Below are 13,689 nucleotides of genomic sequence, written 5' to 3'. Positions count from 1 at the left end.
AGCTTACTATGGACAGACAGAACATGTTCGAGATATTGAATACCCTAGAAGTGAAGCCTCAGCTTTGTCATCACACGTGCTCTCTTCAGCTGACCTACAAAACGCTTCGCAAATGAGACATCAAGTTTTATGGGATAAATCAGAATTATTACACCGTTACTAGGATACAACAGAAAGAAAAATATAGGGATCTTTGGAAACAGTGTTAGATCTTAAACATTTAAATATCAACCAGAGTATTAACTTGTCCGAATACATCACGCAGCACGTTCGAAACAATTTCCACACTAGGAGCAAGAGGCCGACATGAGACCAGAGAAATTTCTAATGAAGAAGATTTCCAATGAAGAAATAATTTTTAAAAAATAACATCAGTCGCTTTTTGTATAACTGCATAACAGTTGTCGCCTTTTATAAACTTTAATCAAATATTCATGAACCGGCAAAATTTACATACTTTACACACACACACACACACACACACACACACACACACACACACACACACACACACACACACACACACACACACACACACACACACACACACACACACACACACATTATTATTTTAAAATTCTTATCTGGGCGTTAGGAGTGGTTACTGTTTCATTAATCTTCCAAGAGTGAGTTTGTCTGTTTAAATTGCCGGTACATACGATGGCTAAAGAATTATCCAAAACGATGTTACACTTTTAGGAAGCGCAGGAGGAGGAGGAGAGAGAGATTGGTCTGGAAAATGTGGCATTTCATGACTGCGAAAAATGCACCATGAAAATATTATTAGCACAAAGAGGTCAAGGCATTTATCTAAGTTTGTATTTTTACATTTGTCATTTTAGAAACAGAGTATCTGAATATATTTCAAAAAACTCGAAAAATTGCTAAACATGATTCATTTATAAAATTATTGCTAAAAATAATTCATCTATGGATTTGTCCTCTGACTTCAAAATATGGTAATATGGATGTTAATGTCTTCGTTATTGAAGTTTAAAACACAGAAATAAGTTTATGTGAAAATTATAACACTAATATTTCATGTTTGAATGAAAAATTCACTTTCCTCCTTAATTATGATCCCTTAACTTAGTTACAAAGTGACTTAGTCTGGAAAAAGAGTGACATCCTTTAACGATAACTCCTAATAGTTTTCTTACCACAGCTAGTTAACTGAAGAGTTATGACATTGTGTACCACTTCTCTCTCTCTCTCTCTCTCTCTCTCTCTCTCTCTCTCTCTCTCTCTCTCTCTCTCTCTCTAACATACAGTAACAGGATTCAATTCTTTCATAACGAAGACCATCCCATACCTCATTATGAGAAGTTACACAGCGTTGTTCCAAATTATTTTCTGGAAGTAAAAGACGAGAAAGCAAAAATTGAGGAAAAAAAATTATTCCAAGTTTAACTAAAATTTGAAACACTGCATCGGTGTTATCTTGAAATAGTTCTTCGCAAACTTTAAGGAATTTTCCAGTCATTGATACAATGAACAGCTACAATATCTTTATTATACAGTAATAAAGATATTGACTGTGAAAAATGCACCATGAAAATATTATCAGCACAACCTAAAGAAATCCTTGCAATTGAAACGTTGTTACTAAGTAAATAAATATCTGTTTCAAAAAAACAGATATCAAACTGTTTCAAAAATGTATAAAGTAAGCGATTTGGTTTAGAAAATACACTATTATAATTATAACGTTATGTGTGTGCGTGCGTGCGTGTGATATGTCAAGCTTTCTCCACACGGGCAAATTTGACAGTGGTTATAGATGACAGTTATTTATTCTTCCGCAAAACTAGTAAACCAGATCATGAAACTTTCAGAAATGTACAGATATAATAAGCAATGGCATTCGCTGACTGCCCGGGAAAGCAAATGGCAATATAAATTGGTCACTGGACTCACACAAGTGAAAACGACTTAAGATGAGACCTATGATTACACCATTCAGGTGGATATAGCTATAACTCTCTGCTTATTTAAGGATTGTAGCGACAGATATCAAACTGTGGAATATTTTCATAATAAAACAACATGTGATTGGTTTCGAAAGATAATTAAAGGTTACAAAAATACTGAAGATAAATGCTGAAAATGTTTCAAAAAGTTCTATGAGCTGAACCTTCTGCTGTTTCTGCTTTGAAATTGAAAATTTAGTTTTCGGAGTTATACAAAATTATTAAAAGGCGTGTTTATGTACACTGGTATCGCAAAAAGTTAGATTTGATATAGTAAACGTTCGGAAACTTGCTCCGTCGGTGATTATTGCTTCTATAAACACACACACATACACACCGCCGCTTGTTATTAGGTGTTGACAGATGTCTCTTTGGCGTTGGCAGATATCCAACCAGATATTAGTTTCTCGGCCAACAACACAGACTTAACCGAGAAAGTTGGGGGGGGGGGTAGGAGACAGAAGTAGACTGGTAATTGAGTCTGATGCGTCACTCTAGAACACTGCGTGTATTTTGAAATAGTCTACGATCCGCGAAAAAGTCTTATCTGGCCCACCAAACACGCCAAAAAAAAATATTTATTTCCTCCTAAACAACGTAAGGGTGTTAAGGGATAAGCAAAGATTTATATTGTCGGAGATATTTTATGTATCCTGTCCTTAGCAAATTTTGAGCGAACACGCAGTGAATATCCAACAACTTCCGATGCAGCTGAAATACTGCTCGTTATAATAAGGACTAAAAGAAATGTCTCCGGAACCACATTTTAGAGATAAATAATTCTTCACGTACTGAGATCATATTCACTTGAGTTAGTTGATGCTTATTATGTTTTTGCTATGAGATGGTCCATGAATCTCTACTGATGCGCTATTTCAGAACCAGTCGGAAAATAAAGAATATTTTTTTAAAAGAATTATTCGAAAGTGTAAGATTACTACGATTTGGCAGTAAGTTCAGAAAAGAAATGCTGAATAGGCAGTTTTTCTTGCTGAACAAAGAATTTTTCTGTTTGTTCAGCAATGCTTTCAAAAAGAAAACCATTTTTTGATATAAATTTACTTCGTTTATCGACGCTAAGAGATTCGATACAAATAAATTTATATCTGCTTAATTGTGTTGAAACATTTTATATTTAACCTACTAGAAAAACTGGATACATGACATCTACAAGAGAATCACTGAGATAATCTCTCAACGATATGACACGATGTGCCTTCAGAATATGAAAGATTTCTTTTATATTTCAGCCTAATACGTTTAACCTAATTGGATGAAACAAAGAGAGAAAACTAATTTCGACAAAATTGATAAAAGATATGTAGCAAGCTGGGTGTAATAAGACACGACGTGCACGTGCAAGAATTACTGTATTATATACGAGTAATATAAAGAAGCGCAATGTTAAAATCGAAAATGCATACGGTCTAAAGAGATTTCCATTCCTTCTGGACTTTGTCAAAAAGACGACGTACCTCGAAATACCAAGGTTCAAATTCCATCAAAGGTAAAGGGAATTTTTTTCCCTTTACCTTTGATGGTAAAGGAAAAAGATTCCCTTTACCATCACGGTTCCTTTTTTTAGCATCAATTAGCTGAATTCAGCTAATTGGTCCCAGGCTTAGGGAAGGAAGTTTTTTAAAAAATTTACTGATGAAATTAAAAATAATAGAAGGATAGCTCACTGACTTAGTTACCTCATATTGATCCGACTAATTACAGCGATAGTGCTTGCACATAATACAAATATGAATGCAGATTTTTAATTTTTATCTTCCATAGTAGTTTTTTATGTTATATACATTTGTGTGTGTGTGTGTATGTGTGTGTGTGTGTGTGTGTGTGTGTGTGTGTGTGTGTGTGTGTGTGTGTGTGTGTGTGTGTGTGTGTGTGTGCGCGCGTGCGTGTGTTTGAGAGAGAGAGAGAATCCTGCCCAGTAAAACATTCAAACCTCTATAATAGATTAGTATTATGGACAGACTAATAATTAGAAAATCCAGGTAGTTTGCTATAGAAATTAAACATAGAACCCCTTTGCCAGAAACGTGACCTCCAGAATTCATAGCGGTGCTTTCACACTGGATAATAACATTCACATCCAAACTAAAAACATTCACAAAACATCCATGCCCGAGTGTTACCACTCTGTCACCTATGCCGGCTTTATATAATCCTAATTGCTTATGCATACCACAACTAAAATGAATTTAGTTGATCTGTGTTGGTATAAATCTCTAGCATCACATTTATATGAAGCTGTTAGCAATATGAGAAGTCTTAGCCAGGAGCTCAGGTTGTCAAGTGTCATGTTCTTATTCGCAGTATATGCGTTCTTAATAAAAACTGGGCAAAATTCTCAGATCTCGTTTAACACTGCTTAACTCATCATTAATTAAAAAAAATAGAGGCAAAATGTTCGTGAAACTGGTTCCACTTTCTAAATGAACAAAGACTGATTCACAGTTGAAGAGTATATCTACCAATTATAACTGTGCAGTTGTATTACGTCAATGTTGTAGAATGCCTTTAATATTAGAACTCTTCATCGGAATTCCTTCGGTATTTTGACATTTGCTGGTTTTTCACTCTTGACTGCAGTATCGAAATTCTCATTACTACTTTGTTTTCGCTTCCTTTAGTGATACAAGTCACAAGCTGACGAATTAGCCAGTTAAAAACATGAATTGGCTTCAATGGTAAGCGAAAGATTTTCTCAAATGGTATACGACTTGAAAGAGATCATGAGCTAGTGCTCTTTCAATACATTTAATACTTCGTATTCTGCTTACAACAATCTGCGAATTCCCACAGCTTTGTCTTGATGGCAATGAAAAAACTTTTATCTACAAAAGCTTCTCAGGGATTTAGTACCATTAAAGATTGAGGTACATGATCTTTCTATCCAACATAGACCAGCTATGGTGGAATAATAATAACAATAATAATAATGAACTAGATCAAGCAAGTCTGGGAATGTGAGCTCTTTTTAGTTTGAGTTATTTGAGGTTGCGGTCGAAGAAACCAAGATTATCTTCTAGTAAGTCCGCTTTCTTTGAGGGAGCGAGGACAAGCACATCTGCTAAATCACTTTCAGTTAAAAGCTCTTATGAAGTTCGCGTCCTAGACAGAAGTCGAACTTAAGTCTTTGTGGTAATGACAATACCAAACGGTATTGTCATTACCACATGAGCTGCAGAGGTTGGATTCTTATAAATTAATAACATTTAGTTGATAAGTCATAACGTAGGTTCCTTAAGGTATCCTCTTGATGCAATAATGCCTATTGATAAGGAGAAGTATCGACTAGAATACACTTAAAGACTACATAATACGAAATCGTATAGATCTAGTGCTTATTATTGTCTCTTAATTTCCATTATCTTTGATCTCTCTCTCTCTCTCTCTCTCTCCCTTTTACCCTCAATAATTTAGTCCTATGCTTGAAACACGCTGATTTTTGTTGCTTTTCAGCATATTGTACCGACAGTTTTTTTTTTTACCTCGTCTGTAGGGTTTCACCTAACTGAAATAGTTAAGAACTCTGTTACGATTCATTCTTAAGTGACTCATTAAAGATATTTCGACTATTACAATAACTTGTAATAAGTCCTCTTTTAACATTTCTCACTTAGGCAGACCTATCAACACTAGGTTGGGTTATTTTGGGATAAATGTTTGGATTGTTTCACGAGATTTTTCCACCATTTTTGAATTTTAGGTTTCTATTACTATCCTTACACCACCACCACCCTCATTTAGCTGAATAAAAAAATTTAAAATTTATTCAATAAATAATTTTTGGGTGTTTTTTTTTTTTTTTTGACTCCACTATGCCCATATGCATAAGTTTTATAAAGTTTATATTAATTTGATTAGAACTTGAAGCATTGTCTTCTCTGATGTTTTTTTTCAGCCCCCAAGAAAAACAAAAAAAAACCAACCGACTGACTTGCAAAACAGAATATATTAAATGCTGAAATATATTTGCGACTATTACCGATGTGTGGGAGAAATTAATTTCTTGACGTGTATGCCAAGTGAACCTGTTATTCATGTGTTAGATGGACGAAGATGAAGAGATTATTCATGTAAGTGTGTTAACGTGAGAAATAAATTTAACTCGCATTTTTTTACGTTAAATGCTCTTTCTTATTTCTGTGCATTCTCATTTTTCACTATTTGAAACATAAAGGAGATAAATGATTTCTTTAAGATTTTATTCTTAGATAAGATGATATTTTGCAATAAAATACATATGTGGAGTGTGTTTTAGACTAAATGAAATATTTATTTCTTAGTAGCTAGTTGAATATTAGCGTATCAGTTCTAAATCAATGTCTTCTACATCACATGAATTATATTGAAACGATGGCTTCAGAACTAATACGTTAACTAATTGGTTCAGAACTAATACCATTAACAATTATATAATAATCCCACTAAGTTCACACTTGGAAATTCAGACCGAATAAAGTCAAAGACATAAATTTCGAAATCTAAGTCTCGAGTGAGAAATGCTGCTTAAAATATAAAATAATTAACGAAACATGAATGCACAGCCTCATCAGAGAATTACTACGACGCTTGCCGAAATCTTTTCAGTGCAAAATCAGTTTGGCAATTTTTATTTGTATAATTCCAAGGTTAATTCATTCGTACCAAAGAGTTTACCAAGTAAATCTAGGGACCTCACCAACTTTAGGGCACAAAAAACTAAAACATAAACGATTTAATGCTCATAGTAAATTAGAAGACAATCTGATAAAAAATTGTGAATATATATTCTATCAGTTAGCTGAAAAGTAGATCTAAATTATTCAGTCATTAATTATAATATTAAATAATACAGATTTTTTTAAAAATTCTATTATTAGAATATTATCTAATAAAAAAAAGGATTCAAAAAGTTAATAAATTATTCAGACAAGATCCGAACTTTTGTTTTCGATAATTTTCTCTCTCACTTTTTAATTAACTTGTTTTCTTTTTTGTGAGAGTATTCTAACACTAAAAAAATCTCTTTCTACCCTTTAAAGTTTGCCTCAGTAATATTCGCTACGAATCTTTCTAATAGCTGGCATTAATGTCATTGCGTCGTGTGTTAACATTAGTTTAGTGATGCGTCCAGTGAAACTTCTGGTGTGAGTCATCAAAATCTTAATCTCGACGAATCTTATTCGTTCTCTCTAGCTGATGGACAAAGAGTGATGATGAACACGTGTTTTAAATTAGGTTATTAGAGTATACAAGTTTATAGATTTACTGCATTAATCTAATATTTACTGAACAAATTTTACAAAATCAGCATAAGCGATATTAATAGAAATCAACCTAAGTAGCTGTAAGAAGCTTAGATTCAAAGCAAATTGGCTGATGGATGGCATGTAAGAAATTTGACTTGGCAAACTATTTGAACCTTTGCCAATAGCTGATGTTGTGACAAGACAGAAAATCATGGACAGGGTGAGGGAATAAGTAGCTAGAAACGAATTTCACATTGTATCTGCAGCTTACAAGATCTACACACCAACAATAAGTACCAAACATTGTTTGGAGTAATTCGCTACCCGTCGTTCTTGGAGCAATGGAAACATATCCTAGGCAGCGTTCCGATTTTATTGTTCCAGAATCTAAGAATTATGTTCAGGTCTGACATTTGATTTTCCTGTCGTCAACAACTAACTATCGAAGTGCTCTTCTCAACATTGGAATATGTAATGTAGGCTGTGTGTGGAATTCCATTTCATGGAATCTTGATCTGAATCCAGTTGATGGGGATTAGATCAATATTTCTTACATCGATATTTCTTACATTAAATCAATATTTCTTACATCGACTGTTGCGATAGTGTTGAAGGAAGAGGACTGATACCAAATTCAGTTATGATAAATAAACCGATTTACTATTTAGAGTCATTCAGGAGAATATTGAATTCCCATGCTATATAAGTTGGTTGCATAAAACCTTTGCCTTATTTAAAAGTTGAAGGAAAAACAATATTTATTCCTTTTTTTTTTTTTTTTTTGAAACAAAGGTTTTACACTTGGCTGATTTCTTTACCACCTTATCTCAGAATAGTATGAGAAAGTCTCAAAAATATGTCCTTTGAAAACAAAGGTTTGTCTTACCTTGTATACTCATAAAAAGCAAAACACAGCAAAACAAAGTGATGTCTCATTTCATCTTCCTTTTACCCTCTTTTACTTTGCGGTGTCGAAGATTTATTAATCAACGGACCTCAAACCGTTCACAGGATAAGGTGGTCAGCCCCAATGTATCCTAGTCCATAGTGTTGAGTTCTCAAGGGCGATTTTCCTGCTTTGCGGGATGAAAAACCCCAGGATAAACTGGAGAAAAAACCCTACTGTCCAGGCCCAAGACAGCATTGTATCTACTTCGAAGTCAAACCTTAATTCCAACATCCTAAAATGTTATTTTTCTTGCTTTTCCTTTAGCAAAATCGCCAATGACATTGTGGAAGTTATTTCATCGCTCAGTTGCTGTTCTATAGACAGTATAGCAAGATTTCTTAAACACAAAGTGCCGCCCGGGACGGATCTCCCCCCTCCCCCCCGCTTCCTAGCTACGCCACTGCGCACAGCCACTAGGCTAACCGCGCTGACATAACAAGTGATGTATAAAACAAAATATAAGCCCTCCTTCACAAAAATATGTGGTCAAATAATTGATAATTACATTTTCTTGCAATATATGGATGATGGTTGACAGAAATATTTATAAACAATATCATAACTCCACTTAATAGTACGTCATTCCATTTGAAGAATATTAAGTCACATGACGATTCTTTGGAGATTAAACTGCGATACCACATATCCTAATACATTCTAATACTGTATGAAGCCATCTGACATTAAAAATTTATTTTTAAAGTCAGATGATTTGATACATATAACCCGTGTAGGATCTTATATGCACCATCTATCAGACCATCAGACATTCTTTCTCAGCAAAAATCATCCATGTTTAGATCAAAGGTTAATTCCAGTGTACGTTGTAATAACCTCCGTTCTTTGGTATTTCGCTCACAGTCCAAATAATAAACATGCCATCCGAATAAATAACGTCCTAAGCATGTGTGGTATCTTAGGCACAGCGGGTATATGTCCTTCAACGACACACCACAACTCATCCGTAAAAACAACTAAGGGAACTTTACAGTTATCCCCGCGACAGTAATTTCGCAAACATTATATCTCGGTCTTCGCAGAACAGAGTCAATGTTCGACTCCCTTTCAAAGAGTCAGAGGTGCTAAAAATAGCTGCGGCAAAGAATGTACCATTGCGACATTCTATTGTTCCGAAGCTATGACTCCTCGACTAGAGGAACGGATGTTGTCTTCTTATCAATTATTCAGTGATAGATGAAATAAGGGAAAGAAGGAAATAACGAAATAGGTGCTGTTTTTATCGTTATATCTTTAGTCAGACATCTGCGACTTGCTTCACCTCTAGACAGATTTTTTATGACAAAAATACTCATGACACGTGATCAACCGTGAATAAAAGAAAAATACTTCACAGCAATGAATTGATGCGTGCATTTGAAAGATGAAAAATGTCCTGTTCAATCCTATGCATTCACGTTTAATTCATTTTGTTAAAAAAATTGAAAAAGGAGCATAAGTGCTTCAAATCATTTATTATTTTGTTATGATTTGAGCTAGAAAATCATTGAAAAGACTTTCATTGTAATAAACGGAGCTGTTGGTTAAAAGGTGACCAACGATTGTTGGTTTAAGTTTATCAGTCACTAGTTTTTGAAGAAATGAGTTCTACAGCTCTCTTGAAAAGTTTTTTTTTTTTTTTTTTTAGTGTTGGAAAGTCGAATGAGTACAAAAAATTGTCAAAAATTCTACTGAAACCGAGATATGGCCATAATAGCAAAAGCAAATGTTTCAGAGTTACAATCTTTGCCCTTGTCAGATTATACAGACTTTTCCAAAAGATGCAAGATCTTCTGTATGCCTTAAAAGAGAAACTTTTCATTTATGTATTAAGACAGCTGCTTTAAAGGGTTGAATTATCATCTTAGTACCAGTCATACAACATCACTTCTGGTGAATCAGAAGGGGGGGGGGGGTATACTGGCGTGCAGAAGGAGAAAGTTTTCGAGAGCATGACATCTCGTTTATTTTGAAGGATACACATAAATGGCTAAGCAAATTAAAGCTACAACTACTGTAGCACAAAAGTAAATATAAAAAAATAAATAACTTAGCCGTTTGACAGTGGATGGAGCATAAAATGTAACTATTTGTGCGCTAATTCCAAACAGTGTTTGTGCGTACAGTCATCCCCGATTTACGTCGGGGTTCTGTTCCATCCGGCATGACGTAAGTTGATACATTAAATCAACAAAGTTACAGGGATTAGGACTTAACCGTAATAAGTATACTGCCATTTTAATTTTTAAACCTAATAAAACTGTTCTGTGCGTTACTATCACTATAAAGCAGGAGAAGACTCACCCAAATCTTCCTCCACACTCACATCTTCATTACGTTCCCATGTGAAAGACCAGGTGGCCGGCTCTTCTGATGTAACCTTTTTTTTTTGGATGAAAATGTCCAATGTGCTTTATTTTATTCCTCTTCTTCTTTTCGTCATAAATTTGTTTTACAGCAAGTAAGACAGTTGCTTTACAGCAAGCAAACGCATCGTGTACTTTCGTTTCTACTAATAAGTAGCGTTCAACATTCTGTATACATGTCTTCAGCCATTTTGAGAACATCGCTAACTGCAGAGAACATTTCTGCAAGACCCTTCACTGTAAATTGTTTAACTACCTCTTTTCGTTTCTCTTTTCCCCTCTTCCTTTTTTCGTTCTTCTGCAACTCCAGTTCGACCAATTCTTCAGGGACACTTGGTTAACCCTTCAGGGACAGTTTCTATGAGTTGAACTATGTCATTATCATTCACTTCGAGATTCAGATTGTTTGCTAGGCCTACTATTTCTTCACTCAAAAATGTATTTTTAATGTCTTTTTCCCATATGCCACCCATACATTGAGCGGTCACTTCGTCCCAAGCCACAGCAATATTTTTAATAGCATGATAAATATTGAATGCTTTCCAGAATTGCATGAAAGTCTGATCAGTGGCAGAAATGGCTTGTGAAAAAGTTCTCCATAGATAAAAAGTCTTAAACACTGCAAGAACTCCTGATCCATCGGTTGAATGAATGGTGTTTGAAGGGAGAAACATTACCTTGAACTTGGTGAAGATCACCGATATAAGACTGATGACCTGGATCATTATCTAGAATTATTAAATTCTAGTACAATTAGTACAATTTTGAATTTAAAATTAGTACAATTTTAAATTCTACATTTTCTTTCACACAGTAGCTTTCCATTTCACTCGCATAACAGTTAATTAAGACATCTGCACACAAATACAGGACCTGAACTTTTGGTTCAGGTCCTGTATTCATGACGCAAATAATTTTTCCATATCATCGATAGGACCTTTTCGTTGCTTCGTTGCTCCAATAATGAACTGGAAGAGTATGCCTCCTAATTGTTTTGAAGGCTCGTGGATTCTCACTGTGCCATATCACAAATGGTTTCAGTTTATATTCAGTCACATTTCCCCCTAAAAGAATTGTAACACGATCTTTAAGAGCTTTGAAACCAGGCACATAGATTTTAGCTTTTTGTGGATGAATGTCAGCTAGGGCATTTTTTCCCCAACATACGAAGGTCTCATCCTTATTAAACATTTTCTGTGGCAAATAATTTTCCTCCTTAATAATTTTTATCTAATTTCTCCAGGCAGCCTTCTCATCGGCGCTTGCAGATTCACCATACATTTTCACATTATAGTCGTAATCCGGTCCTGCTTTCTCCTTCAACATGTTGAAGAGACTTAGTGCCTTAGTGGTTATAGTCATAGTGCTAAGATGTATGCACTTTTGGTTCAGGTCCTGTATTCATGACGCAAATAATTTTTCCATATCATCGATAGGACCTTTTCGTTGCTTCGTCGCTATTGTCGATTTAAGGAAAGCAGATCCTTTCACAGCCTCTACGATTTTATCCTTATTTTTCAAAATGGCCGTCACTGTAGAATGAGACCATCCGAAGTCATGTACGATCAAAATGACGTGCTTACCCAGCTTCATGTTGCTTTATAACTAGCAACTTCGTTTCAAGATCAATTGCTCGCCTCTTCTGTGATTCTTCACTGGATTTTTTGATTGGGCGTGTAGGGGGTTGCACAAAATATCGCGAAATATATAACGATAAATACACAAATAACCTATTTCCCAAACAAAAAATCAACAGAGGAACTGTTGAAGACACGTGCAGACTGCTGAGGGGAGGTTGCCGCAATGCGTTGTTGCCACATGATGCAATGCTAAATAGAAACCTTTTTACTTTACGCTTGCGTCTTGTTCGAAAGTATAGTCGAAAATGTTATTTATTCCTTATGGGATCACGGATGTATCTTCGAACGGACGTAAGTCGAGGGATGACTGTAATTCGTGTCTATTGATTAGTATACTAATGAAAGAGGTGACTATTTCGTTCTTGACTAAGCAATATCATTGAAACATTACGTAACATCCATCTCAGTTGACAACAAACTATTTAACATCCTCTTGAGATAATGTGGATCTAATATGAAGTGTCCCAAGGTTGTAAACTCTTGCCTGTTGGGGTAAACTTCAAGATGCTGTTAGCTTCCTCAACATCGCTTGTGTTAATACATTTTTAAGTAGTAATTCTCTGATTTCTAATTTGAATTCAGGAAATAATTCTAATCTTCATATAATTTTTCCTTGCGTGGTTGCCAAATTTGAACTCAACAATTTAATTTTCACAGTTACGTTAAAAAATATTTTATTTATTTAACTGAATAATACATTTAGGAGGTATTAAAATCATAAATACTTTTATAAAGTTATAAAAACTATACAAATAATACACAAAATTTAATACTTTCTTGCATTTCAACTGTAAACAGCACGTTTAAATTTTACATAGAAAATTTCTTTTGAAAAAGAAAAGAAAAAATGCAAAACTTTCACTTATAAATTTCAACCAACTACCTTGGCTTTTTCTGAACCTAATTTTGGTTCTGATAGGGAAGTGTATCCTGCGTATTTAATATGCTGTCTCTTTCAATTATGCGTACTGACCGATATTTTTGCTGTTCTGCAGTGGGATACTTTTATCATCGTATGAGACTGAAAACTCATCTTTAGATGTCAAGTTCTAATAAATATTTCTCGCTTCCTAAAACTTAAGTTTTTTTTTTCTAAACAAAGAATACGATCATTCTTCCAGATGCAACACCGAGGTGAAGAAATAAATCAAATATATCCAAAACTCTGAAGCACTCGATATTTCTTTCTTGTTACAAAACACATTTACAATAATGCGAAGTATTTAACAGCATCATTAGGTGATGCTCACACAACGAAAAAAGAGACAGCAAGACCAGCATGTCCATCAATTACAGACTAAGGCAAACTTTACAGTTCGCTAATAATCGAACTTTAGTTCGAATCATAAATCTCTTTTCAATCAGTTTGTAGCCTACACGTTGTTATCAAACTATTCTCCATTTGTCTACGTCAAAATCGTTTCATCTCAACAACAACTGGTTGTTGTGCATTTATTGATCACGAGAAATTGAACCACGAACAGCTGCTTTTAGAAGTCTACTTTATTAATAAACCAATGTCTA

Source organism: Typopeltis vanoorti, chromosome 1, assembly GCF_054136105.1.
Source record: "Typopeltis vanoorti isolate ZY-2024b chromosome 1, IOZ_Tvanoo_1.0, whole genome shotgun sequence".
In the NCBI taxonomy this organism is placed as follows: Eukaryota; Metazoa; Arthropoda; class Arachnida; order Uropygi; family Thelyphonidae; genus Typopeltis; species Typopeltis vanoorti.
This window is presented reverse-complemented; position numbering follows the sequence as displayed.